General features: G+C 42.6%; 2 long non-coding RNA genes across 2 annotated transcripts; both read right to left on the bottom strand.

The window, feature by feature from the left end:
- Positions 1-2,478: 2,478 nt before the first annotated feature.
- Positions 2,479-15,754, bottom strand: LOC135373121 (uncharacterized). Its single transcript, XR_010416292.1, has 3 exons — positions 15,663-15,754; positions 15,266-15,404; positions 2,479-2,819 (listed from the first exon to the last, which is right to left on the bottom strand). It is a non-coding gene; the product is annotated as an uncharacterized LOC135373121 (long non-coding RNA).
- Positions 15,755-16,180: 426 nt separating this feature from the next.
- Positions 16,181-17,468, bottom strand: LOC135373156 (uncharacterized). Its single transcript, XR_010416303.1, has 3 exons — positions 17,289-17,468; positions 16,405-16,503; positions 16,181-16,244 (listed from the first exon to the last, which is right to left on the bottom strand). It is a non-coding gene; the product is annotated as an uncharacterized LOC135373156 (long non-coding RNA).
- Positions 17,469-27,192: the final 9,724 nt, after the last annotated feature.

Raw genomic sequence — 27,192 nt, 5'->3', positions numbered from 1 at the left:
GTCTTAAGTGGTTGAAGAATGCTGTACCCAGAACACCATTAATCAAATTTGTACGACAACAGAGGATAAGAAATGAATCTGCGCACTGTGCCAGGTCCCAAACGAACTATTCAAGATGAAAGATGACTCGAACAACACACAGGCGAAGAAAAGAACCAATAGTGTACTTACGAACAAAACGTGTTCTCGTCACAGAGCTGCTTTCCGTTCAAAGAGGGCCGCAGCTGCGACTGGAACACATTGCCATACGTCGTTTCTACGATGGTGCTCACATTTTCGCAGTAAATAACTTTCGAAAAGCAAAAACGCACGAAGAGCAGCGTGAGAAACGAAGCCTCCCAAAACCGAAAGTTTAGAGCGAATCCGGGGAGGGCTGCTTCTTGTGTTTCCTTCTTCCATGGGCATGGTGGACCACATGACACATTTTCTACAGGTTATTTTTATACTGAGCTCTTCCTATATTCCTTAATATGCACTCCTGAGATCGGGATATTCGACTCAATAAACGGCGCAGAATCGTGGCTATTGCAGTCGTGTAGCCGGAAAGATATTTCGGAAGGGATTCTGCGGGAATTTTGCGTGGGGAGAGCCTTGCGGTACGAGCTGGGGGGGGGGGGGGCACACTGCTGTGGGTGTCATCCGAAGGAGTCCCGAAGGAGGTTCCTAGGTGTTATTGCGGTGCAGAGAGGCAGTTTGAGTTCCAGGTGATGCCTCAGCTCCTGAACACAATCTCCGGCTCGGATTCGGACAGAGTTGACTGGGGAACGTTGGCGGTGTTCAGCTGCAAGAAAAGCTGTTGTTGCGGCACGGCTTACAAAGAGGAGTACGCGCGGAAGCAAGATTTCTCAAATAAAGATGGCATTTCAAGTTAACCTTGTCTCTATCTCGTTTACGAAGGCTCGGATCCTGGAAATATGCGACGCACCTATGTAAGTTTACCCGTGCTGTACTCACCACTTGCTGAATGGAGGCAAAGTATTGCGTTTTCTACATATAAAGAGCCTGAAGATAATTTCTTCCTGGTATACTTCAAAGTGATTCAGCATTGCACAGTCACTATTGAGGACAAGAGTGGTCGGCAAATCAGCACATGTCATTAGCTTCAGAGCATGAATATCATGCCGGTTAATCACAATACAATACAGTGTTTATTTATTCGAGAAATCATGTACGCAATCGTCTAAGAGAGCGCTAGGACATGCTGTAATGTGGTCACTCACAGCATTAAACCTGTGGGATTGGCACACATATAACATATAGCAATCACCATTATTTTATGCAAACTCGTTTCTCAAGATTAGATTTCTCAAGAAAGACCTGGATACTGGAGACAGTTTTCATCTCGAATGATAAAGAATTCCACACCTTCGCACCAAAGTAGCTCCGGTGTCCATAATTTGTCCTGACACATGGTAACTGTAAATTGTCAGACCTTGTCAAATATGGCGTTGACATCTGAAGTGTAACACAGTGAACAACTGTATCCCCATAAACTAGCTTGCGCATAAGCAAAGCAGTCCTGTAATACTTAACTGATAAATCAATTGGTCACAAAAAAAAAAAAAAAAAACTGTTGTGAATCTGATGTGTGTCCTCTCTGGAGGAGACAAGCATGTTATTGAAGCATGTAAATCGAATTCAGGGTTTGTTCATATACAAATCTGTACACCTGAACTGCATACACCGAATGAGAGTGCACTAATGTGTACTCTCACTCTACCTGTCCTCTCTGCACTAAGCGCACTAAGTGCAATAATATACAGATATGAGCGTACTCTGAGGTATCAATTTCTGAATTTTTTTTGAGCGCACATATTCCAAGTGACATCCTCCTTCTCACAGCAAGCACATGGTTATCCCATTTTAGATAAATTTAGGATTATAAATTTAGAATTCTTTTGCGATCATTCGTACATTAAACGTTGTTTTCTGTTGCTCTCCTCTTCATGCTCTTCCAGTACCGCCACCAAGGTATATCTAAACTGGTAGCGAAAACTAGCGAAAATACCAAATCAGACCCATCGGCAAGGCCACCAGCAAGAGGCGCGAGCGATACTGGGTGTTGACAGTAGAAGTACGGTTGTAAACAGAAAAACTTTACAACATAGGCCTGGCTTGTGTGTGTACTAATAGGTTATTCTTAATTTCAATGTAGAAAAAGCTTTCTGTTGCTCCGCTCGTGCACACACTGTAAAAAAAAATACCGTAAAATTTACGTATATTTTAATGGCAGCTATGTTGCAGGACTTTTCCCGTTAAAATTACGTCCACTTCGGAAGAAGTACTGCCGTTAAATTTACAGTGATTTTGATGTAACCAGAATGCTGTTTTTTCCCGTGAAAATTACGGTGTCTTACAAAAAATGCAGCTGTAAAATTTACAGGGATTTTAATGGCAGCTGTGTTGCCGGCTCTTTCCCGTAATTTTCACGGCCACCTGAGAGAGTCGGCTTTTGTTTGAAGTGTGGAGTGCATTAATTCCCACAAATTTGGGAACAGCACCGAAGGATGTGTAATTGTGTTTGTCTTCCTTTAATGGAATTGCAAGTCATGCAGTAATGTGTGACACAAGTCATAGAGTACAGGACCGAGCATTTATTGTACATACAGAGAAATGGTGAAAAATCTGTGACATCTGTTGAATCTGCAGCGATCAAAAAAACATCTTAGAGTTGCAAAGTATATTAAGTGTATCTGGTTACCAAGTAAAACGTTCCCTTACACTTGTGCTGTTTTCGACACAATCCCCAGAACTTCTTCATAGGTTCTGGCTTTGTTCTTCAGCTTGCTGCCCCTGCAGGGCTGATCCACAGTATACTCCTGTAAGAAAGAAAATGCAGGATATGTAGTACGACAGTTACTACCATTCGAATGCAGGTCCACATGCACACACCTCTGCACATTACACATTCAGTGTGGTGGCACTAGTACAGACACCTTTATGGTGCTGGCTGAGTACTTTCCAATACAAGCGAAGGAATATCTTAAAGTCTTATACTGTTCATAAAGACCTTCACTCATACTGCGATAGTATATATATCGATTTAAATATTGTTAGATACTGATGATTTCATGTGGAGTGACTGTGTGAAGACGCAATGATCTTACAGTGTTTGTCATTATAGATGTGGCCTAAAATTGTTGAAACGAAGAATATGTTTGGTTATGAAATAAGCACACTTCACTCGTATAATCACAAATGTCACTGATATTGTTCCAGGAAATACATGCCAAGCAATTCAACAGGTAGTTCCAATCACAAAATACGTTTTAAATGAAAGAATCAGCAATGCCATCAGTGAAGCAAGTACAAATTTTTACTTTTGATGACTAGTGACACGGGTGATGTATGCAGGAATGAGATGGTTAGCTTATGGAAAATCACTGCACTAATCTCACCATGCACCAGAGAATTGCGTGCTTGTGTTTTGTTATAAAATATGTACCACATAAATTCGCTGCACCCTAATGTCCTTCATACTGACACATGCACGTCCCACACCTGTAATACTCATCACCGAAAAAAAAGGGGGAGAGAAAGTACACAATTTCCATGTTGAATCTAACACTGATTTCTTTGTTCTGCACACAAATCATGATTAGAGCTACCTCCCCGTTTGCCTCGCATCCATTTTACCAACTAATCATTTTAAAACAGCATACTGCAATTATGTCGCACCAGTACTGTACAACATTTTGTGATCAAAATGGGCTTTCTGTACCACTCAGTTTTTAGACTATAGTCATAAAAAAGAAACAACTTTGTAATGCTTCTTGCATTCTGGATGAATAAATACTATGGAGAGCAGAGCACAGCATCGTGGCGCACCAGCGCACAGAGGGCACCACACTTTCTTACTGCTAGGGAGAAACAGAAGCTGGGTGATTTCACGCAGGATCAAACAGGGTGGTCTGGTCAACCTCTCCAATTTTTTCTTTCAAACATATATTAAAGCCTCGTCCCTAGGAAGCATACTGGTGGTGAAAGTAGTTGAAAATAATTGGTGGTTATTTTTTAATGAATTACCATTCAGATCTGGGCATTTCGACCATTGCACTTCGTACGCAGTTCAACGCCACATACCTTCATATCTATTTGACATATTCTGCTGAATTTGTTTTCAAGTGTTGTGTCAGGTGGGTAGTACTGCGTCCTATGCTCTGAGAATCGCTAAGGTTTGCCTCTGAGGAGATAAAAAATCGCAAAGTTCCCTCATTTGTAAAATATGATAGGTTTTGAGAACCTCACAACTCAGCCCCCATTTGTGATGCTTGAAAATGATCTACACCATTTTGTTCGTTTCGAAATGACCTTTCTCCGCATAGCGATTACATCGTATCGCGAATTGCACCCCAACGGTCTTTTTGTGAATGGTATCTACGGAAAATGCGTATACTCGACATCGCACATCCCATATATTCCCACTCGTAAACTCACAAACGTTCTTCATGACGACTCAGAACAGCACATAAAAAAATTGCTTCAGACATGGTCGAAATTACGTTGCGAATGACATTGAGTTATGAACCTAACTTCGACCATCCCTGAAGCAAATTTTTGTGTGTGCTGTTTTGAGTCTTCTCGGAGAATGTTTGTGAGTAAAATGAACGATGTCACGAGTGGGAATATATGGGATACACGCTGTCGAATTTACGCATTTCTCGTAGACACCCTTCATAAAAGGACTGTTGGGGCCGTTGCCGTTAATTCACAATGCAATGTACTCGTTATGCAAGGAAAGGGCATTTCGAGACGAACACAATGATGCGGATAATTTTCTGGTATCACAAACGGGGGACGAGTTATGAGGTTCCGAAAACGTACAATATTTTACAAATGAAGCAACTTTGCGATTTTTTGCTCATCAAAGATGCACCTTCTTACAATCTGCAGAACTTCATATGCAGTGCTACCCATCCCAGACAATACACGGATAACAAATTCAGCTAAATATGTCAAATAGTTATGAAGATACTTGGCGTCAAACTGCATAGAAAGCACAATGGTCGAAATGTCCACATCTGAATGATAGTACATTAAAAATAACGACCAATTATTTTCAACTACTTTCAGCGCCAATATACCTCCTAGGAACAAGGCTTTAAAATATGTCCCTATTGAAAAAACCCACAAGTAATTCATATAGGACCTGTGTAAAATTATATAGGACGCTACAGGATCCTTATATTTTATTTAGGAACCTATATAACTCCTGTGTAGGTCATTATGGGATCCTATACGAGTCCATGCAGGAGTCATGTAGGAGCCATAAGGTCCTATATAACTCCTGTGTAGGCCATTATGGGATCCTAAACGAGCCCATGCAGGAGTCATGTAGGACCATGCAGGACCCATAAGTTCCTACACTGAGGATGTAGGAGTTACACGGGTCCTATATGTAGACCATGCAGGAGTCATACAGGGTCACATACGGCCACATAGGAGTCATCCTTTGCCGACCAGTTATAAGTCCCTGAAACCCTGAAACAAGTAAGAACGTGCAGGAACACATACCAGCCCTCCTAAAATCAATATAAAATCTTTACATGTAAAAATTTTATATTGATTTTAGGAGGGCTGATATGTGTTTCATTTCATGATGTGTTCGATTCATTTTTGGAACATACATACAAGTCAATTACTGATCGACCAAAGATCAAACATAAAATGATGCGTGCGTTCCATGCACACATTTGGCACATTACAGTACTTGGCGTTTTTCAACCGTCCAGTGGTTGTTGAACCCCATCCAGCGATATTGTTTTGTCGCTCGATGGGTTTCCGGGTCTAATATCTCGGCCTGCAGCTGTCATATCTGGACGCGGTTTTTTGTGACGAATTCCCGTTTCTTCCCCCTTCGCCTGCATGCTCGTGGCTTGTGAGAAATCCTGACAGTTGCCGAGATATTTGGAAATTCAAGGCCGCCGCCAGTGCTTCCGACACCTCCAAAGTCCCGTACCTCTCGCCCCGTTTATCGGATCGAGACCAAAATTTAGGTCCGAACAGGTCTGGAATAGTTCTACGATCGCTCAAATCACACTAGCAGCTGATCTCGTGGTTTAGAAGTTGTACGAGGAGACGCGTTAGAAACGCCGTTTTTTCGAACTTCGGGGCCCTTTTTCGGAAATAAGCTCGCGTCGGACATGATGTATCTTTGGAGAGCATACTGTTATCGACGCGGTGCACGTGGTAAAATTTACCACACTTTTCCAACTTTAGCGGTTCTCGAGTTACAGGTTTCCGCGTTTACTGGCCTCCCAGTACATGGGACCGACGGCTTTCCCCCCCAAAACGTTCCCCTTGTTGCGACATTGTTGTGTTTCCCTTCGTTGTGACAGTCTCGATGTGCTCTTTCGAACAGCGTTGATCCCGTAGACGCGCGACGTTCCGTTCTCGCCATATCGGCTTAAGAGTATGACGAGGCGACCAGTCTGGCTAGCGCAACTCTCAAACGCTTCCCACTGTTCGGAGTCTTAACTCGCATACCCGACGTCCGATTCAGTTGAAATTTTGTGTGCATGTGCTCTGTTCTCTGCTCTACAACTTTCTCATTCAAACCATCCGTCCATTTCCAGCGGTTAAGGCGTCATTCTCGAAATTCCTGACACCGACTACCATTTCCTGATTTTGTCTCCGTTTTCAGGTTTCAATCCCGCGGCGGATGCGAATTTCCTTTTAATGGATAAACGCACTCGATATAGGCAACGCGTAGAAACTTGCGGCACCTTTCTATCTCTCTCCGTTCCCGAGTTAGGACACCGTGGCAACGGCGGCCCTCTTATACATAGGACCGGGGCATTTTTCTCGATATCGGGTTTTTGTAGGTGTAGAAACGCGATTGAGGTCTCTTTTTGACGGGGAAAGCGTCCTCTTTCCGATAGCATTAGTCCCGTCCTCACGCGACTTTCCGTTCTCTTGCCATAGTGCGAGGAGCGCCTGAACAGCGTGCATCTTCCTTCCCTTCCACCGCCGCCACCAGGCGGGGCTCTGGCGTTCTGGCGTTCATTTCGCTTGCAAAGTTCGTTGAGGTCGGACGCGTTTGTTCTCGCATCCGGATTTTCGCGTTTCGTTGTGGCTCTGGGCCCATCTGGTGCACCGAACTGCTGTGGATGTGTTATTCTGCTCCACAGGTGATGCCTGGACGTGCTTTCTTGTGTGCGTGTTGGAAGATACGTCCAGAAGCCCTTCGATTTGGTGAAGTAAAGGTTAGTTGCGTGCCAGTAGTGTCATGTTTCGTGCTTTTTGTTCAGTATCCTTTGCAGCATGTGGGTTCCTCCTACTTTATGCTCTCAGTGTGAATATTACCCTTGTGATTCCTATTACCTTATTTCTATCTGTTAGCTCAGTGTCCCTATTGGTAAACCTCCAACGCTTATCAGGGTTAAGATGTCACATGTGATGCTCCAGTGGCCCCGCTACTTACGACGAATTTGTGAATTTCAGATGCTTTTCACGGATCGATTTTCGTGAACAACGCAGATGAGCCAGCACACACACGACGTGGGAAAATGAACAGATACGTCACGGAAATGTTGAAAGACATCAAGTAAGTCGCGTCAAAGTACGTTGCAGAGCTCTTCACTGATTTGTGTTTACTGTGAAACAGATGAGGCATACGCCTCACCCATGCAACTCCGTCATCTGCTCCACGGCAGTGCAAGCTTTTACAGCTGTGTCCTTGAATGTAAAAAATTGTGAATGGTATTAATAAATAAAGGGAAGTAGATGGTATTTTATTGTACTCCTCTCTTATTATTTTTGTTCATTGCATGTGTATGCATGTATCGCCACAGCCAAATTTCATACCGTGTCCCCATACACGCATACCCGTATTCACCAACTCACTTAAACCATTGGTTTAGTGACGTCGAGTTTAAATTGATCACGTGAGACTTTCGTTCGCCAATCCTGGATCACCACCCCATGCCCTACAACCTGCTGCTGTGAAGCCAATGGCACCGCACATAGCGAGCTTCCTGCACGGCGCATGCGCATTTCGCCAGAGTCTGCCAGATGCGGTTGTGGCCGGTAGGCCTAATCCCCGGTTCACGAAGAATTTTTCATCAAATCTTCGGTAAGTTTTGATTGATATAGTTGCTAGAAGCGCCCAGGAGATGGATTTGATCGCAATGGGACGAATATTCCCTTCAAATATTCCATTTCGATCATCCACCCAAGCTACTTAAACCGGTGGTTTAAGACCCATGTATTTGAATGGGACGTGTTTTAAACTAGGGGAGGGGCTAGTTTAACGTTTAACGTCGGCCTAAGTACGTTGTAACTGTGAACGTGTGCTGAAAAAACTATCGTAGAGTGGTTGTGGTAGGTGATGTTTCACTAATTCGAAGTCTAACTGGTAAAAGTTAAGCAGAATCGGTTTAAATGCGCGGTTAGTAAAGCAAAGTGGCGTAACGCTTGACCGGGATCACGAAATGCAGCAGTTGTTTTTCGAAGGCGCTATTGCAAGCTCTTGCATGGTAAACGTAAAAGCACCGTCGAAGTGTGGTCAAAGTGAGTGACATCGACATGTGCCACTGGACAAAATCCAGATACCAATCCAATGGACTGACAGAGCGTGCGGATGGCCGAACTTCAATGTGCATCTTCAAAAACAAAGCGTAGTGCTGTTTGTGCTGGCGCTTATTATGAGTGTCATCTCCTGTGATACACACTGTAAGCACCCCTCTCATTGTACAGTAAGAGCAATAACGTGCTAGATGGTTGTTGCAAGCCCCGATGGAGAAATTGAGGGGCGTTACCCACTCGCATAACCGTCCCAGTATCTCTCATCTCTTTGCAGCGTGTCTTATCTCCAGAGACCTTTAACCGTGCAATAGAACTGATCGTAAAGTGCATTAGCGTCTTGCGGCTGTTGTGTGGATACTATCTAGGCATGGAAATATGCATGTTGTTGCACTACACTGAACACGGAATTTGAGCAGATTTTGCTTTCCCAGGTTATGAAAATACTGGAGCAAAACCGAACGAGGTCCCCATTTCCCCTGGATTCATATGTAATAGATTTGTAATTCACATAGATGAAACTGAAATGTGTGTTTTACTTATTTCAGCATGCCACAGCAGAGGAGACCAATGAAAAAAAGTTATTCAGGTATTGTGTTACAACTGCTACATTGGAAAACATTCAAAAAGACAGCTGCTTACTTCTATTTTGATTTATTGTATGGTAACAGTAGATCTGCTTTTGTAGGGCTGTTTCTGCAAAAGACACTACACAGGCAGTGTGCTAAAGGAGGCTGGAGACCTTTTGGATGCATCATTACTTTTTTAGGTTAACTATTGCAGGTACATAACCATAACCAATCAATGACTGTTTTTGTGCATTGTATAAGCACAGATATTCTGGAGATCATTTCTTAAAAAATCTCTGTTGTGGACTCATTCGTCACAACAACTTTGTATTTGTGAGATTTTTGTTTATATTCAGACAATAAAGGCTATTACGTAGTTCCACAAGGATGACTTTTTTCATAGAGGCATGCACTCTCGATACCCTGCTCAATTAGATGGTGAGGTCACGTGAAAGCATAAGTAAGCAACGGTGCACAAGGAAAAAACTGCTGACTCCACTAATATGTCTGAGGTTTACTGCAAAAGAGCTGAATTGCATAGGAATCAATGGCAATGTGTACAGAAACTTTAAGCTCTTTTGCTCATTATTGCATTGCACTTGAAGTTGAAAATTAGATCAACTGCAATTACTGATAATAACACCTACCAGATAGATTTAACAAAACATAGGGTATTGACAATTATAATAGTAGCCAGCTGGTACATGCAACATCAAAATGGAAATGTGGTTCTGTCATAACTGTAGCATGAGTGCATGGAAATATTGTACATGGCCACGTGACTGTTGTCAACTATGTACTTAAAAGAAAGTTAGCTTCTGTTAGCATGGGTACAGATTTGTCCTGCCAGTGCAGATGTTTGTATATACACTGAGCACACGAGAACGTGAAAAGAGCACGGTCCCATGTTAACAGTAGCTATTGTTCTTTTATGTTATAGACTACTGCCATATGGCTGCATAGTTAACTTCTGTGTGCACGTGTTCAATGTGGATATTGATGACAGTAGTAAAGCAGGGTAAACATGCACCCATGTTACACTATCTCTCCTTTTATAATGAAAGAATGGCTAGGAAGCAAGCGAGCTGGTGAAGATGATGCATAATGTAACCCCCCCCCCCCCCCCTGAGACTAGGGAACACGAAGGGACAGACACAACACGAAGTCTGTTGTGTCTGTCCCTTCGTGTTCCCTACTCTCGGGGTTTTTTACATTATGCATCTCCTTTTATGTTGTTGATAGCTGTCATATGGCGGCAGAGTTTATCCATGTACCCAGCTGTTGAGTGTGAATATAGTACTAAACAGAAAAACAGAGTCCCTCTTGTGTCTCCTGAAGCTCAAGGCTTTTCTTTCAAGCTAAAATGTATGCATGCTGTTCTGCATCATTTCTGTGAGCAGGACTGTTAAAAATTGCTCGACGACACTGCAGCTTTACACTAGTGTGATCAGTGCACTCTTGTTGTGTAGTCTCTTATCCTGTAGAGGTACATCTTAAGAATGGGAAAACACATTCCTATGGAATCATGCTACATGATTTATAATATACTCCCGCATGCACATTGCTATGATGCTTGTATTTATCACGAATGCCACAATGCCTCTAATTTGGTGTTGTGCCTGTCTTCAACGTGTTCTGAATAGCTGAGTTCAAAAATAGTGAACCAAACCAATATCCACTTCTAATATGCATATGTGTAATACTGTACTTACTGTACATTCAACTATGTTACAACTTGTTCCCCTTACACCAGCTCAGGTGCATGCTAAAGGTCCACAGTTTTTCCCGTACGGCATGTCCTGTACAATAACTACGCGGAATGGGTACTCCCATTTCACACCAGCTCTCCTCTGCCTTGACTCGCGCTCCACTCCTAAAGCAGTGAGTGGAGGGTATACAGAATATTGGAATACCACGGTAACAAAGTTCGGATGTAGCTAAGAATGTGTCATCAGCGACAAATGGTTTTAACATGTATGGATCTGTCACTCGAAACAGTGCCTGAATGCTGTTGCAATACACGACACCATGACATACATTTATCGCTGGAAAGCTTCCTTCCCCCTCATCGTCACCAGGAGAATATGTGGCATCTCGTGCAAACTAGTTTCACTGAATGACTGGCACCAAATGCCTGTGACATTAGATTGTATATGTGTCACACCTGGTTATTTATTTTGTTTCAAGTAAGCAGTTCTTCAAAGTCACATGTGAAGAAAATTTACTGCTATACAAATATGTGGCTGGCATTAGCTTAGGCCTATCACATACCATGCCATCCCCAACACAACTGACCTTCATGTAACACACGAAAAACATGTCTGTGTAAGAGCTTGCTTCACCATAGGTTCATAAATCTTGTGGTTAAGTGTGAAAAATTTTTCATTTCTTTTTAACGGAAAATTCACACTACTTCTGTTTCTTTTCAGAACCCCCCTCTCCTCCCACATTTTCATGCATAAAGTTCAGTAAAGTGGAATGAAATAATTACATGCTTATCTTGGGCGCCAACATAATGCATTTGGCCGGCACTTGTGAAACTGTTGCTTTGGGTGCTGGTAAATCTTTTGAACCATTTCCCCATACATCATGTATTAATTTCCTGAAGTTGCCTGAAGACTGCAGGTTCATCACTCGTTACTGAAGTTAGGTGGTTCGTCATGTAGAGGCATCTGTATTATTTTACTACATATTCAGTGTTATGTCCTATACATCCCAAACTTTGTCCTTCCCAACGGAAGTACTCCCAAACTTTGTCCTTGATGATGCAGTACATCATGCTCACTACATTAAACTGTCCAGTTGCATAGATTTGTGTTGACACAACTGGATGAATATGTCCGCCTCTACAAAGTGACAACTACCAAAGTGGTTCAAAAAATAAGTGAAATTGTGGAAGAAAGATATACAAACATGTAAATTTTAATAAAAGTAACACAGCTCATTGTAGCTAAGATGCACATGATTTCAAGTTGCATTTCTTTCTTTGTGTGAGCTTATTTGCATTGTGCATATTTGTCCATTTGTGAACTTCATGTCACTGTCTGCTATAGATCAATACAGAAAGCAAGCAGACAATGATCAGTGCTACTACAGAGATTTCATGCTAGAATGAGCACCTCTAGGTCTGCCTTGCTTTGATGTTCCACTGTGTCATTTCTCAAGAAATAGCACAATCTCTCAATACAAAGCTGTACAGTCAAACTGCATAACCACACAGTGCAGAAATGCAGCCTGCGCAATAATTTTTCAGAGCTTTATCATCGGTGTAAAGAACGAGAATTAGTCGAGGCAGGTCACAAACATGTAATCCTCGAATGCCCAGTTGCTTGAATCACCGTGTATATCTCAGGATGTCTGCAAACCAGTAAGGCATGGAAAACTGGGAAAATAGTCAGAGAACTATTCCATGACTGGAAAACTAAAAAAATGGCAAGCAAGTGGTGAAATAAAAATTAACAAAATAAGTTTACACAATTATACAGTGGCAGTTATCATTCTCATGGCATCACACAGGCCTCTTATGTCATTTCACAGTCAAAGTTGAGTGATCTGTGTTAGGGTGGAGCGATAACTAACTGCATCACTAACACAAATTCTTTCTGAACAGGAATCCTAAATTAAAAGCTTAGATAAGGAGTGATTTCACAGAGCGTAGTGCATGATGCAGTCGTCCGTGTCATTGTTCTTCTGTCCGCGTCTTTTGGTTGTCTACACACCATAATTCGTACGACCTACCCTGCCTTGCTACACTTGTTTAATGCATGATGTGCTCTTGGCAGCCGTATTTTAGCATGGCATGGCATGAGCTGGGGGGAGTTTTTAAGCATTAGTGGTCGTGGTGGTTTGGCATGTAATGGTGCGATGATAATGCTAGTGAAATTTACAATGCCAGTATGAAGTTGAAAGATAAGCTTGTAAAGAATGAGCATGGAAAATGTGCAAGTCCCGAACCAGTTGCATAAAAGTGTTCCCTCAATAATATATGAAGTTGAAGAAATAAGCACAATGCAATTATTGAACAAAATAGCAGCACAGGCTTATTTGTAGCTGATGTTGCAGCTGTTGTATGTGTTTTCTTTGGTCCATTCCTGTTTGCTCTATCCTTTGAACACCACTTGTGAAACTGGTATAACACCTCCTTCTTTATGATATATTTGGTTAATTTTAACATCTGTATTTTGTGTACATGGTCTCATTAAACTACAAATCCTGAATGGTTCAGACGTAGTGTGCTGGCACTAAAGTGTGGCCATTTATTTTAACAATGTTGAATGCATCATATCAAATGACAAATATGCTCAGTAACTGTAATGACAAATATATACATTAGGTATGTTCCTATTTCGTGAAATTTCATCAGACCAAGAGACAGTCACAACGTAACGATGAATCTTTGTGGGCTGAACAGAACAATCAATTTAGTGCTTAGTGATTTCTACAATAGTCTGATATGATGAAATGCAGAAATAAAAGAGGTCAGAGTTAAGCACAGCAACGGACCGCACTGACATGGGGGTCACGACACTTCCACGCTCACAAGCAAGAACGTCCTGGGTAACATGACCAAAACAGAGCTAAACAAACAAACGAAATACACAGACACACACAGGACGACGACGGAAACAAGGCAGCACCCTGAGTAAGTCTTCCGTATCAGTCGCGCTCCAAAGAAACACAGCCAGCAAGGAGATAATCTAACGCGTTGCAGGTTTGTGACACGTTGAAAGTATGACGTCGATTTCTTAAAACGATAACACTGTAAAAGTTGTGCGTGTGGGAGTCCCATGCAGCATAAGGCCATCCTTGCATCAACTTTCTTTCTGTTTACATACCCCACAGTGATCAAACACTTGCACACACGTTGCGCTCATGACACCAGGCTCGAAAGCGTATAAAGGAATGCCCCCGCAATCGAGAGGCAATCTTGATCGTTGCAGTTCACCACATATATCGCACAACAGACGATAAATAAGCGATGGTCGATGCGGATGAAATTATTGCACGCAACCACAATCGACGACCAAACACTGACAATAGCACAACGATCACCTCCGCGAGGATACCTACTTCTGTTTTTCAAATAACATTGCAAACGCTGACTATGTACACCTTTTTAGCGACCATAACAACCATATCTCGCTGAGCTTGTCATTAACAGATACGGAGGTAGATCTAACCACCGATTACCGATACCCTGATCCGCAACTCCGCAACCACCTGCAACAGCGCCATCTCAACTTTTCTTCCGTAACAACCTCATAATAAAAAAATAAAAAAAACAGGAGCCTTCCCTCCCTCGCACTCCTGTCGTCTGCTACTTTCTCCCTCCCCTCAACCGTCGCGTGACAATGTGAATAATGCGCATGCGTTGTGGTCAACCCTTTGGATGGCCCTTCATAGCCGGAGAGATCACGTGATCGATTTAAACCCGACGTCACTAAACCAATGGTTTAAGTCGACTGGTGAATACGGGTAGCAGTGTACAGATCATATAGGAGACGCAGGTCCTACATCTCCTATAATATCTATATTGCTCCTACAAAACCTCTAACTCCTGTGGAACCTACACCACTTATAGGTCCTATATCCAATAACATCATATGAGGATCTACATATAAGATTTTTCAGTAGGGGTTTGAAAGAAAAAAATGAAGAGGTCGACCGAACCACCCTGTCTGATCCGGCGTGGTCACCCAGCTTTCAATATATTAAGATATGGAGCTACACGTACTAGCCAGCCACCAGTAGCTTCACTCAACGACTTTGTCTCCGACAAAAAATAAGGAGAGGAACACCGAACATTATCCGTCATGCTATGCACTTATTGCCGCAAATTCTAAGTGGGTAAGAGGGCGAAATTTCAATTGCAAAGAATGCTAATGTTCAAGGGTAAACAAGCAGCATGCCAACCCAACAAAATACCCTAATTCCATGTGAAGTTATAAGGCACACCAGCTCCTTATGTTCTACCTTTCGAGACATTGGTGTGACATTTAAGTTATGAACACAACAAGCATGTGTTACAGTCACTAAAGAACAGCAGTACAAACAGCTAAATGAAATAAGCTGGAATAATATCAGTTTCTAGTTGAAATGTGCTCCTGCAGAGTGAAGGATTGAAATGATAAAGTGATGCAATGCTGATTGATTATAAAAACTGAAATACTCACTCAGTGTCACGAGAAACCATGCAAAAGAGATGCCTCCTCCTGGATCTTCTTGCAGAAAGTGATCCAAGGTCAAGCGTGTCTTGGATGCCTTTCCACACGACTTGGCCAGGAAGGATGGTGTGCACAGAAGTGACCATCTCTGCTGGAACAGATTGGAACCAAACAAATTATGCAGGGTCAAGAACACGTTAAACATGTTCAACAATCACGACATCATTCAAGTAACACCACATTGACAAGTCATGCGCATATGAAGCACATGATATGTCATATACGCATGTTCTTAGATCTTTTCACCTAGGATACAAAATTTACAGCAGAGTGGTTTAGCAATCAATATCTTGGAGCACTGAAGTATGCAAAGAAGTAAATCTAACACATCAACAAGATAATTTACCTCCAGGTTACATCAGTGGGCATATGCGCATGGAGCTTGCTCAGCTTCTTTTAGCCGGCAGCAGCTTCAAGTAACGGTGATTGGAAATAGTACACAGGATCATTTCCCTTTTTGCGTGCAATAAGGCGAAAGTACGTGTCTTCTGGGAGTACCCCAGGCAAAAATTTTTTAAACTGGTACCAGTTGAACTGTGTTATCGAACAGGGACCAGTGCAACCGGTTCCAGCTCAACTGGTACCAGTTGGGACAACTGGCCTCTGTTCGATAACACAGTTCACCCAGTCCCAGTTGCAACTGGTCCTAGCTGAAACTGGGACCAGAAATCAGTTGGGCCAACTGGTACCAGTTGTGACTAGGACCAGCCAGAAACCAGTTGGCCCAACTGGTTTCTGGCCAGTCCCAATCTGAACTGGTTTCTAACTGGTCGCAGTCTCGACTGGAGCTGGTTGCAAACCTAATTGTTGAACTGGGACCAGTTGAAGTGGCTTGACTTACGGTGGCCTGCTCGGACAGAGGCTAGCTGGTAGGCAACCAGTGCCACTTCGCAGGATCGCTGTTCCCAGCAACGACAGATCCAAAGAACTGCAATGCAAAATTACATTTTATTTGTAATCAAACATTGCACATATTCTAATGTACATGTAGCGTAACTATAATGTAATTAAACGAAAGCAGTAGAGGAAGTACAGAGTTACATGGAATAGATAATATTTCATGGCTGATGGGTCCCTTGCTCGACTACCTTGTGGTCATCTTGAATTATTCAACAAAGTATGTGAGATGTTGTTAATAGCACACGATGGATCGGCATTTTCCTTTGAGCCCAAGCAGCTTAAGGTTTCTGGAAAGTTGAAAAGGCACAAGTAAATATGGATTGAATTGCAACATGTAATTAGAGTGTGCAGTTAATTTGAGCAGTCGTGGCCCCAAAAAGTGTGTGTGTGTGTCGTTGGGAGGAACCGGGAGGTCTGCCTGCCTGATTAGGCGGCATGTTTCTCGGGAAGGGAAAGGTGGTGGAGAGGAAGAGAGGAAAGGGTGAAGTGGAAGACCGAGCGGAATCCGCTCGGGGGGAGGATAGCTGCGTCCATGGGCCGACTTCAGGGGAACTGTGCCGGCATACGCCTATTACACATCTGAGGGAAACCCAGGAAAAAGCCCAGACGGCACAGCCGGCCCGCGGATTCGAACCACGGACCTCCCAGTCTCCAAGCGCACGCGTTACCGCTGCGCCACCGGAGCTGGTGCCCCAAAAAGCACGCAGATCTCTCAACATTTCTGTTGTGGAGTAGTTGGACATATCAACTAAGAGATTCGCCGGCTTTCGGGGGCAATGAGTACTACTCATTGCCCCGAAAGCCGGCAAAGCTCTTAGTTCTACGCTAGTTCGAGAACACCCGTGGTGTGAAGGATGTAAAACACGAGCATGAACGAAGAAATACAAAGACAAAAACACGAGAATGAAACAAGTTGCTGGTAACGTTAACTAGCTACTCGTACATGTTACTCGTAAAACGGCATGCACTTACAGGTGCCACGAACCTGACGCGGAACAAAGAGATGAGGTTCTAGTGGAAGTAATATTTCTAAATGGCGCACAAGGGAAAAGCACTTAAGCATAGTACTCACGATAAAGCGGTATCCACAGTTGTAGTCCAGCTGTAATCCTATAACACCCGCAGCCCGGCCGCTGGCGCTCATTGTACTGTCGCACTGTCGTAACTTACAGACAAATCCTTTCGATTATAAAACCAACGCCTGTGTCACACATCACGCTAATAACGAGCAAAAAAGCGTTGTACAGGCAAGCCGCTAAGCAAGCGACCGTTGCACAGTGAAAGCATCATTCATCACGGTAGCAGGAACGCAGAAAATACAATTATAAGAATTCCAAAATAACATTCGTTAACGCTAATGAAGTTTCCAAAAATTTAAATATGATTTTTTTCTACTAATAAAATTAAAGAGTGATATTAAACGGTAGGAACAACTTATTTATTTACACATGGTAAACAAGACTTTCGTGCACGAGACTGCACTTCTTCAGGTTACAAAAATATAAACATGGTACAGGCACATATATACAGTTGAAGGGGGAGTTCTGGCATGAGAGGGTAACAGGTTGATGGAAAGGATGCAAACAACAGATAAAAATCACAAGAACATAAATACAAAAGCAGGGGTATCAGAAGCGAAACAACGCGAGCCCAAGGGCTTATACACAGGAAACGAGAACACTTGTTGGTGACGTTCGAGGAATTAAGGATAAAAAGGGGGGGTTATGGCGACGGAATGAGGACACGGGTGCGGAGTACAAAGGTGACCAGTGGACCGTGAGAAAGTGAAGACGGAGGTGGTCTCAGGAGAGAGACAAACGAAGAAAAATGTGGAAGTTGCAGAGTAGTGTGTGTGTGTTTATCATTATCTTCTTTTATTTGAAAAATTATATTTACGGGTTCAATAATTGTAGTGGGCCTGCGTGGATGTTCAAACCATGAGGCTTCAGAGACTGGAATTTTCCAATTAAAAAGGATTCGCGATTTTTGCGCTTCATGTCACTGTTATAACCCGATTCAAGGATAACGATTTTGAGGTCTGTACCTAAAGCGTGTCCAGGAAGGTTAAAATGTGTAGAAACGGGAGTAGGATGGTTATTAACAATATCGGATTTATGGCCGTAAAACCTTTCCCTCATGGTGTTCGAGGTTTCTCCAATATACTGAATTTGCGATTTGAGCAACGTCATCTTGGCTACTATGGATGTTACATCCCTTTATACAAACATACCACACGATGAGGGTCTCGATGCGGTGAAAGTTTTTCTTGAATCTTTCCCGTCTGAATTTCTCCAGACATCAGCTGTCCTCTCGCTCCTTGAGCTTGTGCTCATGTACAACAACTTTATATTTAACGAAAAACATTTTGTCCAAATTCAAGGTGCAGCAATGGGGTCACGCGTGTCTCCCAACTATGCGAATCTTTTCATGGGGCAATTCGAAGAAAAAACATTAGCATCCTTCCCGATCAAACCTTTAGTCTTCTTAAGGTACATTGACGACATTTTCATCGTATGGTCGGGTGATGAACCATCCTTAATTGCGTTTTTCAAGCATTTTAACTCCGTACATCAGGCCATCAAGTTCACGTGTAATCTTTCCCACGCATCAGTGAATTTTCTAGACGTGACTGTCTCTATACAGTCTGGTAAGCTGGTCACGAATCTATACAAGAAACCCACTGACAAACGCCAGTACCTTCATTTTAACAGCTACCATCCTAATACTCAGAAGAGGAACATCCCCTTTGGTCAATTTACACGTCTAAAACGCATATGCTCTAACCCAGAAGATTTTGAGGCATGCGCTGAAGAAATGTCCAACGATTTTAGAAAACGAAACTACCCTCCCAACCTTATAAACAATGCTCTCTCCGCGTGCAAATCTCTAGATCGGGATAAATTACTTTCACATGAACCGCGGCAGCAACAAAACCCCTTATCCTTCGTTACCGCCTATAACAAAGCACTGAGTGGCGCAGGGTCCATCTTCACCCGCCATCTCAACATACTTCACAGCGACGAAAAACTTAAAATAATTTTTCCTGCTCCCCCCAATATCACATTCCGTCGATCACGTAACATTCGTAACTTACTAGTTTCATCCCGTCTATCCCGACCAAATCCTGGGTGTTCCCCTTGTGGTAACAAACGCTGCCAAACATGTCATTTCATTAGCCCATGTACATTTATCTCGAGCACCTCAAACTCTTTTATTTTCGAAATCCGACAGGGATTGCACTGCAACTCTTTTAACGTATGTTACCTCATTATGTGCACGAAATGTTGTATTCAGTATATTGGAGAAACCTCGAACACCATGAGGGAAAGGTTTTACGGCCATAAATCCGATATTGTTAATAACCATCCTACACCCGTTTCTACACATTTTAACCTTCCTGGACACGCTTTAGGTACAGACCTCAAAATCGTTATCCTTGAATCGGGTTATAACAGTGACATGAAGCGCAAAAATCGCGAATCCTTTTTAATTGCAAAATTCCAGTCTCTGAAGCCTCATGGTTTGAACATCCACGCAGGCCCACTACAATTATTGAACCCGTAAATATAATTTTTCAAATAAAAGAAGATAATGATAAACACACACACACTACTCTCCAACTTCCACATTTTTCTTCGTTTGTCTCTCTCCTGAGACCACCTCCGTCTTCACTTTCTCACGGTCCACTGGTCACCTTTGTACTCCGCACCCGTGTCCTCATTCCGTCGCCATAACCCCCCCTTTTTATCCTTAATTCCTCGAACGTCACCAACAAGTGTTCTCGTTTCCTGTGTATAAGCCCTTGGGCTCGCGTTGTTTCGCTTCTGATACCCCTGCTTTTGTATTTATGTTCTTGTGATTTTTATCTGTTGTTTGCATCCTTTCCATCAACCTGTTACCCTCTCATGCCAGAACTCCCCCTTCAACTGTATATATGTGCCTGTACCATGTTTACATTTTTGTAACCTGAAGAAGTGCAGTCTCGTGCACGAAAGTCTTGTTTACCATGTGTAAATAAATAAGTTGTTCCTACCGTTTAATATCACTCTTTGATTTACTCACCACCGGCAACTTGACATCGCCTATTTTTTCTACTAATAAAATTACTTTAACTTCGCCTTGCAATCTTTATATTAACATGTCATGGCACTGAAACCGAAACTTCCCCCAAACATGTAAACTTGTCCAGTTCGAACTGGCACCACCTCACTTCCAGTTGCTCACAGACCAACTTCAACTGGTACCATCTAATGAGATACACTGCATACCAACACTGTGCCACCATATGCATGTATACATGTACAGCAATCAGCCATTTATTAAAATTCACTGTTCCCAGCAAGCGTAGCACAATGTCAGATACTGGAATCCAATGCGAAAGTGTGGCAGTCTACCGTAATATCTACAGTCATTTGACCGTAACCAGGATTATTTTATTTTTATTTATTTATTTATTTATTTCCACAAAGTGGAGGAGGCGGGACAAAAAGCTATCAATGTAGCTTGGCAAGGCCCCGACTCCAAAGCAGTACAGCAGCACCCTTCAGCAAATGTATACACATAGGAGGAAACAAAGACGTTTACAAATGTTTGCATAATGCAAATTGTACACTTGAACACAGCTTAATACAACTTTATACAAAGAGTGCAGGCTTGCACCACGCGAAATTCCCGTTTCATAAAAATAGTTTTTTCAGTTCTTTATTTGTAGGTATGGTAGCGTTTGTATCAAAACCAAACTCGTTTAATATTCGGGGTAGTAATACACTCAAGCTTTGCTCACCACATGACGTCCGCACGCCAGGGCAAGTCCACATAGCGTCTCTCCTGGTAGGATAACCCTTGTTATCCAAAATGAGGTTGAACAGAGATAAAAATTCAAGGTTTTTATTCCTAACGGATGACCTGTAAGTACTTAGACATCTAAATTTAAGGAAGTCGGTTGCTCTGATTACTTGGTATTCCTTAAAGAGAACATTGGTCGAATGGTATCTGTCGACATTCGCTATGACACGCATAAATCGCTTCTGGATTTTCTCAATTGAAATCAAATTTTGCTGGATGGTGCTACCCCATACTAAATGGCAGTAATTTAATACGGGCACACTACTGTCTTATTTACGTGATAACAGTCATAATAAGGGCATATTTCATTGGTGCCGTAATAATTACACTACTTCGACCGTATTTCCAATTACAGTAGCATACCTGTTCTTTTTACGTCAAAAATAGATTTTGACCGTAAAATTTACGGCAATTTTTTACAGTGCATATACGAGATCATCTACCACTCCAGTACATTTCCGTATCCTGCTCCTTTGCGCATGTGACACAGTTGGGTGGTGTTTATCCTCGTGTCTCTGTATCCGTACCGTGTGTCCGTGCATTGTAATACGGAGTTCGTACACTCTTTTGGTTAAACAGGAAGCGACCTTCACATCTCCGTGCTGTAGATCAAGATTAACAGGTATGAACAGATGAATGCAACAATGCATCTCCTGTTGTTGGGCCCGCGAAAAAAAGATTTCTTCATGGGACGAGCGGCCATGATGGTGTGAGTGTTAGCAGGAACCAACTGTGCACAAACGATGTTGTGTTTTGTTGCAATGGACCTATAACGGCCTCTCATTGAATAAATGCAAACGTCTAATCACATAGATGTACGTATAGCTCTAGGTGAGAAATGGGCCTTATGTGAGCCTTTCTAATTTCTTTGTGGTCATCACGACGCCTTTCTGTTTGGAGTTGTCAAAATCTGTGATAACTGTATGTATTTGGAATTGATACGATTCATTAAATCTGATACGCTTTATTTTTCTGTGTTCTCGTCTGGTATTGTTGACACTGCGCGGAAAAGGGAATACAAGACAAGCGCAGTGGGCCAATATAAACGTGCATGGCTAATTATGCACTACTTATTATTCATGCTAGTGACGTCGTCTCTGACGTCATTTATTTACAATCGTAGTAGTCCGCGCGACGGATGGATGGCGCTGACGGTCTCTATCATGGCGTCATTCTGAAGACACAGGGGCCTATGGGAGTTGCGCTACCTGTTTAAATATACCTTGCAGCCACAGTACAACAAGTACGAATCTAAGCGGCAGAGTTGGAAAGAGTAGCCGAGACGAAAAAGAAAGAGGAAAAAGAAAGGAAGAAACATGCCGGCGAAATAAATTACCAAGTTCATGAAATATGAAATATCCGAGTGTTATACATGTGTAATGGTGGGGCCTTCTGATAAGGAATTAGAGGCCGTTAATTGTGACAATCCTGTATTACCATGACAGTAACATAAAGTAATCATGGTTTGACAGCGTATGCTACTGCTCTGATTAATGTTAGCCATACGCATATTGCACGACAATCCACATCTCTTTTTATGCTTTGTTGGTTGAAGAAGAACAGGTTCCCTTCTCTTTTTCGGAACAGTTCCTCTGTTTTATGTAGTCGATTTTTTCATGCTGACGGTCAGAACTTATTTCAAAAATATCAATACTGTGCAACTATAAATAAAGGTATCTGATTAGATTGATAATACAATTTGGAGCAGTGGCTTCTACATTTTGCAGCAAGCAGGTTTGGGCTGTGTCCAACTTACTATCGATAGTTCAAAATGGCGATGGTTTTGAGCAAAACTATCGATAGCTAAGTGAGTAGTCGTCTCAACCATCGATATTACTATCGATAGTGTTTGGATGACTATCGCCCATCACTACTGCATGCCATAATTGAAACGTCATAATTGAAACAAAAATCATGCTTTGCTACCCATACAGTGTGCGTGTGCGTGTGCTGATAATTTTTGTAATATGCCATCACACATTGTAAGGAAATGTGTAAGAACAATGCATGAAGCGCAGCGCATTTTTCCAGGAAGCTTTCAAGTTGGAAGGGTTGAAGCAGTGGTTCTGGATCTGGTCACACCAAATGGTTTAAATGCAGATGTCTTCGTGTCGTCCGTATTATGCAATTTTATATCTGGCATAGTTGATAACCAATGCTTTAAAGTGCCATTCCACACTCGGAAAACGACGATTATTTTATTTGGTTTATAAAAGCAAGGTGCCTCAAGGAATATATATGCGAAATTTGAGTTCTGTTTACGAAAGCTGTGCATTTCTGTCAAGTTTTGAAGTCTGCTGAGCCCCGACAAGTTTCGATGACACAAGGAGCGGGTGACATAATCATAAGCCCACAAATTGCAAATGATGTCAGGTTCTGGAGACGGCACTCTTCTCCTAGCAACAACGCAGGCGTCCGGAGAGGGTCACGTGGAGGAGAAGTCACGTGACGCAGATCGAAAGAGGGGGAAATGGGAGAGGTGGCTTCTCCCTCCTTGTGTTCCAAAGTTTTCTCGAAGTTTGGAGCGGTCGGTTGGGTATGTCACGTGGGGCTCCGCTAACGGAGTGCAGAAAGTGAGCCCTCCGGAAGACGCGAGGGGCAACAACGTGGCCAGATGAGAGCCGGACGCTCCGTCAGAGCATAACATGACGTCACAAACGATGAAAGAAGAAAGTCAATTTTTTAGCGACGAGAAATAGGGGCACTCGGTTAGACACAGAAAAGGAAAGACGGGTCGCATTTTCTGTGTCTAACCGAGTGTCCCTATTTCTCTCGCTAAAAAATGGAGTTGTACCAACCGGCCCTACTCTTTCTGTTAAAGAAGAAAGTCACTGGAAAGGTTAGCCAGCTGTAGGACTCGAAACTACATCTTCTAGATTGCCAGTCCAAGGCTGTACCACCTGCGCTAAGCTAACACACCATCTCAGCGACTTCCAAGGGTGCATCATCTGAAGGGACAAACCAGCCACTCTCTCTCACTCATCCTCCTTTCATTCTTACATTTTTGCTCACTCATACACACATTCATACGAAGGCAACTGTTGAACAAGAGAGAGCTGATGTCCTAGAGGCCCTGGACCAGTAATCCAGAAGATGTGGGTTCGAGTCCTACAGCTGGCTAACCTTTTCAGTGACTTTCTTCTTTCATCGTTAATTTCTTAGGCAATTTGAGGCTTTGTATGTATTTGTCGTTTCTATGTAGTTCCAGCCTCATGACATCCAGTGCTCTCCTGTTATGACGTCACAGTTCCCAAAAGTAAAAAATACTTACTCTAGCTTTCGCATTACGTAGAGCCAAAATATTTTGCAGGAATGTAAAGTGAGACGAGAAGATTTTAGTAACAGAACTTTGGTAGGATTCTGAAGGGCACGAGATTTAGTCCGTAGTGGTACTTTAACGTTGTCTTCGTGTCACGTGTTTTGTCGTCATGATTCTGAATCGTGGTTGTGGTGGATGTGGTTACAGAGTGAGTGGCTTGTGGTTCTGAAAACTTGACAGAGTCGAGCATGCCTTATGGATTCCCACAAAAGGTACACACGTGTCAACGTGGTGTTGGGGTACAGGTAGGTTCCTTGAGGTAGTGCCAACAAGATCAAGGGTTTATCTTGGATAAGGGCCACAAAAGCACAAGGGCAACTCAGCAGCCGGGCAACCAGCCTGACCTTCCTGCCTAAAAAGAAGACACATCCTTGCGCCAGAAAACTCCAAACTCCCTGCCGAACAACTACCGTTATTCGCCGGTCTTTGTGGCTTCGCAACGGTTATCAAAGATGGACGCCTTATATTTGGGGAGTGACTCTTTCGGGTCAAACCCGATTCTGGCCGGTTATTTCCCCCCGAACTGACCTCCCACCAATTCGGGTTGAACCCAATTTCTCCCCAAATTTCAGACACTATATGAAACCCTCACGTGACGTTTCCACTCAAGACGAACAAAGCTAGCGCATGTAAGAGTAGGTCACTTAGGTTCCCAGCAATACACCCATATGTGTCCGCACTCCCAAGCAGAGCAATGCCTTGGCACCGATATTGGCAATGTCGGCCCATTATTTGTGCCAATATTGGTCCTTATATTGCAAATATAGAGATAGGAAATAATATAGGAAAGGTTTTAATGAACAAGATGATAAACAAACACACTCCTAACACCCTAAGGCACAATTATCGCTCGATTTCACCTCGAATTACAGGTTGAAAAATAGCGCCCAATTTTTACCCCTCGAATCTGAGAAAGGCATTTAACCCGAAAAACGCACTCCCTACTTATATTGTTGGCACAACTTCGAAGATAGATTTGTTCTGAGTTGTTCTCAGGCCCCAAAAGGACCTGAGAACAACTGCTGCTTCGTAGAATGCATGGTGGGAGCCACGTGATGTTAAAGTTTGTGTTTTGCACCGTTCTTGCTCCAAAATAAAATCAGTGATGAAGATGCGTGCTCATTGGAAGGCTGTGGTTTTGAACAACGCTGAGGATGCCAGCGGCTTGGTGCCCTGTTTCTGTGGCTTGCATTTAAGAAATTTCATGTGACGTCTTGAGGTTGCAGTTGGGTGTAAGTCTAAATGGACTAATTAAATTAGAAACCGTTAATCGAATCCAAAACACCGGAGGGTATAAGAGAGAAAGAGAGAAACTGATGTTCTGAGGCTGGAACAACATAGAAGGGACAGATACAAACGGGAGGTTATCTAGGTATCTCGCGGAAAGAGCCCTTGTATATTTTAACCAAAGTATCGCGTCAGAAAAGAAAATGGAAAGAAATAAACAGCAACAACACAAAACAAAATCTTACACACTCGCAATCACAAATTTAAAAGTCATCTGCGATAAACCTCTACCCGAGAAACGTCATCATGACGTTGGTAGACATACTGAAACCGAAACAAGTCGGAAGGGGCCGGGTTCCATGAATGGGCGGCGAAAGTGTCCCGTAAAATAACTTCATGTTGTTTCTATTGTCTCGTGCACACTCATTTCGCACGTGCTGTAACAAGCTACAAGGCAAGAAAAGCGTTCAGTTGTTGAGGAAACATGTGGAAACAATTAAACCACCCATCCCCAGAAAATCTGGACAGCAACGCCTTGCGCCATCTTGTGGCCGCCGCGCGAAACTAGTCAAAAATACAATGGGAAAGTAGTAGTAGTAGTATCAGGGGGGAGCCCTTCTGAGCCCATTTGAACAGAGATCGTCGTTGGGTACCAAATGGCATCGGTCCCCTAGAGGTTGAGCATTTTGGACGACTAATACATGGGAGGTATAGGAAAATGTACTCCAACGAGACAGCTTTATGAGTTAATATCTCAGGCTGTGATGAAGATATCACATTTTTCCCCGGGATATAGTTTCAGGGGTAAATGGGAAATCAAAATTTATTGTTACCGCCTGCGGTTCCCTGAGCCAAAAAGTCTCAAATGACAGATATGTATGACGAGAAGATATGTTTGGCTTGACCACAAAGAGGCAAGGCATAGCGTGCAAGCCGCCTTCAAGGGTTGCTGATGTCCGCTGCTGAGCTTGCGGTATTGGTCGTGGTTTTGTTTTCCTTTTTTTGTGTGTGTTTTGTATAATCTTCTGTTGATGGGCGCATGTATTCACAAATTCACAGAGAGATGACTTGCGCTAAGCAACATTGGTGACCGTTCCTGCTCCAAGTGAATTAATTAACTGGGAATTGGTTAACTATTTATTTGATGTCACTTTCTGTCCACTAATTATTCACTTTCACGGTAAGTGGTACTTATGTGGATACTCAATGAATGAGTTCATAATGAAGTACTTAATTAACCGATCAGGTAATTAATGTAGTAATTAGTCACTTGAATTCGGTAAGTGATAGTTACGTGAATAATGAATTAGTTCATAAATAGCGAATTAATTAATGGACTAGCCATTTGAATTAGTTAACGTAGTTGTCATTTCATTCATTAGTAGCTGTTCATTAATTGACCTATTAATTAGTTAATCAACTAAGTACCTAGCTCATCCGTCACAACCCTTACAAACTATTCGCTAATTACTGAATGAATAATCACGTTACTTATAATTAAGTGGCTAATTAGGAGCCAATGAATTAAAGATGTAACTTAGTATCAGTGCACAAATATCAGTTTCATGTAAGTCTTGCGTCTTCT

Source organism: Ornithodoros turicata, unplaced genomic scaffold (assembly GCF_037126465.1).
Source record: "Ornithodoros turicata isolate Travis unplaced genomic scaffold, ASM3712646v1 Chromosome21, whole genome shotgun sequence".
Classification (NCBI taxonomy): domain Eukaryota; kingdom Metazoa; phylum Arthropoda; class Arachnida; order Ixodida; family Argasidae; genus Ornithodoros; species Ornithodoros turicata.
The sequence above is the reverse complement of the archived record's forward strand: the minus strand, read 5'-3'. Positions and strand labels throughout refer to the sequence as shown.